Source organism: Physeter macrocephalus, chromosome 21, assembly GCF_002837175.3.
Source record: "Physeter macrocephalus isolate SW-GA chromosome 21, ASM283717v5, whole genome shotgun sequence".
Lineage (NCBI taxonomy): Eukaryota > Metazoa > Chordata > Mammalia > Artiodactyla > Physeteridae > Physeter > Physeter macrocephalus.
In genome coordinates this window covers 101,573,516-101,579,604 of record NC_041234.1, presented here as the reverse complement: position 1 = coordinate 101,579,604, position 6,089 = coordinate 101,573,516, and positions in this window count along the sequence as shown.

The following is a 6,089-nucleotide window of genomic DNA, read 5'->3' as shown; positions in this document are numbered from 1 at the left end:
TAGGTCTGTGAGAGAAAAGTGAACGCTCAGGGTGACGCAGAGGGTTGAGCAATGAACTGGTCTAGAACCCAGCTCTCCTGACCCCCCAGCTCACTGCTCTTTTCACTCCACCTACTTCCCTCTCAGTCCACACCCATCTCTCCCTTCCGCAGCCCCTTCAGCACTTTCAGGTAGAGCCATGCACTCTCACATGACTCCTCACCTCTCTTGTCTTGCATGTGAGCTGTTTCTAGTGTGTTCTACCTGTCTCTCCAACTGGACTGTCAGCACCTTCAAGGCAGAGACTGGGCCTCTTCTTTTCTGTGTTCTCTACTGTGAGCTACATATTTCCCAAGCCACACTCTTTCCTCTTTCCCCAAGAGCTTTGTGGGCTCATTTTTCAAGGGCTGGCTGACCTGAACTTAGGAGTTCCTGAACTTTCCATGTACACACCTGTGGCCCCGTCCATGCCATGTGTCACCGTAGTTAAGAACCTCCACCCATCCCCTCCTTTGGGAAGTTTGCAGCCGGGACAGGGAGGGAAAATGGCCCCAAACATAGCATAAAGGTGGATCTCTGTTATTTTGTTAGTGTGTTCCTGAAATGTGCATGGGAGTGGAATACCCCATTTGATGCACTGGGAAAAAAATCACTAGTTGAGGAAGTCTGATGGTGAAATTTTTTAAACTAATTTTGTAAACTGAATTTATTTATTTCATTTCTCCATGGCATCTTTTGCTTATTAGAGTCTGAGTCTATTCATTTACCAATTATCTAAGAAAAATCCATCCATCCTAATGAATCCGTCCATCTAAGTGAATTCCAATATGGAGGAAAGTAAATACACACTAATTTATAAAAAGGGATACATGTATTTTACTTGCAGTAACTTCTTTTTCAAAGTGGAAGACTCACACCCTAACAGACCCACTGTGTTATACTAGGACTAGAAGCTGAATACAAATAAAGACAGTTCTTACTGTTCTCGTCCAACAGATGGTTATGGAAGTGTGTTTAGATTTGTATTTAAATGTCATTGGGGCCCACCACCTAGTTTCTCCAATGGAATCCATCCATAGGGTACAGGGAATCAGATAGGTTGTCTTTGGAATCCACTTCTGCTTCTTACTGAGTGACCTCAGGCAAGTGACCTAGCTTCTCTTTCCTTTTTTTAAAAAAAATATTTATGTGTTTATTTATTGGCTGTGCTGGGTCTTAGTCGCGGCATGCGGGATCTTCGTTGCCGAGTATGGGATCTTTAGTTGTGGCATGCAGGATCTAGTTCCCTGACCAGGGATCAAACCCGGGCCCCCTGCACTGGGAGCACAGAGTCTTAACCACTGGACTACCAGGGAAGTCCCAGTGACCTAGCTTTTCTGGTCCTCAATTTCCTTAGCTATAAAGTGGGGACAATCAAAGCAAGTGCCTTGTAGGGTTGTGATTCAGATGAAATGTGATGCTGAACATCACGAGTGTGGATCTTCTGAACTAGGCGAAGGTAGGGACTGTGAGAAAGGGAAGCAGCTCCCTCCTAAGGTGACCCTGAAGCATAAATCCATTACCCTAAAGGCGAGTTCTCCCCACCATGCACCCACAGTGGAAATGATTTTACCATTCCGAGGCAGGGTGGGGGTGGGGAGGCAGCAAGGCACATGTGGGTTTCAGCAGGCCATCGACAGATTCTCCCATGACACCTCTATGGGCAAGGTATCCACTGGGGCTGGATGATAATCATAATCATAAGTAGTAGCGAGAGCTTGCTTGGGGAGCTCATGCACTTAAGGTAGATGGGACTCCCCTGGTCACGCAGTGGTGAAGAATCCGCCTGCCGATGCAGGGGACATGGGTTCGATCCCTGCGCCGGGAAGATCCCACGTGTCGCAGAGCAACTAAGCCCGTGCGCCACAACTACTGAGCCCGCGTGCCACAACTACTGAGCCCGCGTGCCACAGCTGCTGGGGCCCGCGCACCTAGAGCCCGTGCTCCGCAACAAGAGACGCCACCACAATGAGAAGCCCGTGCACTGCAACGAAGAGTAGCCCCCGCTCGCCGCAACTAGAGAAAGCCCACGCACAGCAACGAAGACCCAATGCAGCCAAAAAAAAAAAAAAAAAAGGAATGGTAAAGACACAGATGACATTCAAACCTGGAAGGCTTCTGGAGTAGATGATGATGATCTCCCTCCCTTCCCCATCCCGGCCTAGCTGAGGTCACCTGCAGCTGTACCAGAAGGTTCTTTTCAGCATGCCCGGCTTCCGACTTCCAGCGCCTGAATCTTCTCTGCTGGAGGGAGGGAGGGCTTTTCTCCAGCACCGGGGCACTTGCCCAGCCCTGACACTGGAACCCGACCCCAGGGCAACCTTCAAATGATGGGGAATGGGAATTGGTGGGAAAATGCTCTAGCCGCCCCCCCGCCCATCCCAGCTATCCAGTGGGACAGTTCTGAGGAGCGCCCCCACCCTTTCTCAGGCGGTCCCCAGCAGGATGGAGCCCTGGTTATGCCTGGGGCCACCTGCTGTTTAATGCCCTCTTCATGGCTTCTTGCCCTTTCCTTACTTTCCCTATTTCTGCATGAGTGCTTCTTGTGACCACCTCCCCAGTAAACTCCCTAAGCCCCAGTCCTTGTCTCTGGGTCTGCTTTTGGGGGGAGCCCAAACTAAAACACTTTTTCTATCTTCTACAGTTCACAAGAGAGCCAGGTGGGCAGGGAGACAGGAGCGTGAGAAAAGCTCACTACAAAAGAAATAGAATAAGCCTACCGGACATTTGTTTTCCAAGCACTTTCTTTCACCTACATCTTTGTTATTTAAAGCACAGAGGAGCAGCCAGGGCATCACCTGGGAGCTCTGGAGAAATGCAGACCCACCCGAGGCTGGCTGAATCCGAATCTGCATTTTAACGAGATCCCCAGGTAGTTTGTGTGCCCAGTATAGTTTAAGAAGCCGTGTACATTATCTTCCTCGACTCTCATGAAGATCCTATGACAAAGTGTTACCATTTGTAGTAAGTTCAATAGTGTCCCCCAAAATTCATGTCCACTCAGAACTTTAGAATGTGATCATATTTGGACTTAGGGTCTTTGCAGATGTAATTAGTTAAGATGAGGTCATACTAGAGCAGGGCGGACCCTGAATTCGATGACTGGTGTCCACATAAGAAGAGGAAACGACGCACAGAGACACACACTCAGAGGAAGGGCACGTGGCAGAGATTGGAGTTACGCTGCCATAAGCTAAGGAACACCAGGAGCCACTAGGAGCTGGAAGAGGCGAGGAAGGATCCTCACTAGAGCCTCTGGAGGGAGCATAGCCCAGCAGACAACTTGATTTTGAACTTCTAGCCTCCAGAGCTGTAAGAGAATAAGTTTCTGTTGTTTTAAGCCACCAGGTTTACGGTACTGCATTACAGCAGCCCTAGGAAACTAATAGACTATTATTCCCAATTTCGCAGCCACAAAAGTGGCAAAGTCAGGACTTGACCTAGGCACAGTTTGTGTTGCTGATTCAACGCCCCGCGGTGGGTGCCGGGCCTGGGGGGACTCCGGGAGCATTTCCAGGGCCCTGTTCTTAGCCCTGCCCTGCTCCATGTTGTTATCCAGGACTGGGAAGCAGGCACGGGGACACATGGCTCAGGTGTGCAGGTGACATGAGGCTGGGAGAGATGGCTGAATTGGGGCTCAGGAAGATTTAGAACAAGGGCCCCAACACCAGATGATGGAACCCCACCGGGTTGAGAGGAAAGCTCGACGCTTAGGTTACAAAGAACAACCGTACAGAAACAGGATGGGGAGAGCTAACTGGACAGATGTTCTGATGGAAACAAAAATTAGGGCAGGCGTGTGGGTGGTTTAAGTGACCTCAAGCTCAGCTGGAGCTGAGAGTGTGATGCACTTAGTGAAGCAGGACCCTGGCCTTCAGCTGCATTAATGGAAGCGGGATGCCTTCCCTTCCCCCAACAAGCAGGGACAGCATCTTCTGCTTCTGCTTTGTGCTGCTCTCACCAGCCCTGGAGGACTGGGTCAAGGCAGGGGTACCACTTTTTAAAGAGGACTGCAAACTAGAGAGTGTTTGTGGGGCCACCAGAATGGTGGAGATTCAAAAATGAAACGGTGATAAGAGCTGCCATTTATTGAATGATTCCTATGTGCCGGACACTGGGCTAGGCGAGTAAGACAGACACTGCCCCTGCCCCGGGGAAGCTTATAGCCTGCTGGCCAATAAACCCGGATAAATACATGTATTTATTTAGAAACCTGCACATGCTGCAGAGGAGTGTGGGGTGCTCTGAGAGCACTAACCCAGAGAACCTGACCCAGACTGGGGATCTGGGTTTTCATCTTTGGGCCAATATATGAAGGCTGACTAAGTGTTACCCAGGGGACCGCGGTACCTTTGAAACAGAGCACAGCAGGTTCAAAGGCCCTGGAGCATATCTGAAGAACAGGGAGAAGGGATGTGGCTTGCTTAGGTGAGGGTCTTGGAAACATCATTTTGGCTGCATTGTGAGGAACGGATTGGAGAGAGGCGAGAGTGGAGACCAGTCAGGAGAGGGTTGGAGCCAGCCTGTGTTAGTTTCCTATTGCCGCTGTAACAAATCACCACACACTTAGTGGCTTAAAACAACACAAACGTCTCCTCTGATGGTTCTGGAGGTCAGAGTCTGAAATGGGTCTCACTGGGCTAAAATCAAGGTGTCAGCAGGGCTGTGTTCTTCTGGAGGTTCCAGGGAGAATCCGTTTCCTCTGCCTTTTCTTGCTTCTTTCCTTGGCCCATGATGCCTTTCCATCTTCTAAGCCAGCAATGGCCGATCGAGACTTTCTTATGTCCCATCAATTCTGAATCTGACTCTTCTGCCTCCCTCGTTCACTTCTAAGGATCCTCATTATATTAGGACCATCCACTTAATCTGGGATAATTCTCTAACCTCCCTGTTTTAAAGTCAGCTGATTAGCAACTGTAATTCCCCCTTGCCACATGACATAACACATTCACAGGTTCTGGGGATGAGGGTGTGGATATCTTCAGGGGGCCATTATTCTGCTGACCACACATGTCGATTTACATACATCACCTCATTCATCCCCCATGCCCCCTCCTGTGAGGTTGGTACTATTAGTCCCTTTTTATGGACAGGACACTGAAGCTCACAGAGGTGACCTGCGTAAAGTCACACAGTTGGGAAGTGGCGGAGTCCAGAGTCAGATTCCAGGCTGATACTGCAGATCCTGTGATCTTAGCCCCTGCCCCGTGCTGCCAGTCCACGTGGAGGGCACAGGGGAGCCGACTTCCAGTGTGTAATGGGCTGGCTCTTACTGCGACACAGAGCCAAGTTCTGGGTGACTCCGGAACGCAGAGCCAGGTCAATAGTTACAAGGAGGTAAGTTCTAAGTTTTAGTGACTCAGAACGTTAGAACTGGAGGGGACCTGAAAGGTCATAGTGTCCGTTTTCTTCTAAGGAAACCAAAGCCCAGAGAAGGGAAGTAATCCACCCAAGGCCACACAGCTAATTAGTTGCCTAATAAGGAACTTTCTATCACAGTTCTCCCAACAGTGGTATGGGCTGCAGTATTAAGTGAGGGGATCCTTGTCACCAGAGGGGGCTGAGCATCTGACGGGGGCCCTGTGCTGGGCACAGGCATTGCTGGCTATTGTGAAGCATGTTGAGAGTAATTGTTTAACCACAAAATGCCAAGGTTTGTGAACGATTTACTCATTTTAATAAGTTAGAGCAGTTCTTCCTACAAGAGTATCAGTCTCACTCATTTGTCCTCTGGTATAAGGTTTTTTAAAAGTTGGGCTTATTAAGGCACAATCTACATACATTAAGAGTCACCCTTTTAAGAGTATCACTCAATGAGTTTTAGCAAATATATACAGTCATACAACCACCACAGCATTCCACATAGGAAAGGTTTCCATCACCTCAAGAAGTCCAAAAGGTTCTCTGTGCCTCCCCTTTCGTTTTTTTCCACTTTGTTCTTTATCTTTTTTTTTTTTTTTTTGCGGTACGTGGGTTTCTTACTCTTGTGGCCTCTCCCGCTGCGGAGCACAGGCTCCGGACGCGCAGGCTCAGCGGCCACGGCTCACGGGCCCAACCGCTCCGCGGCATGT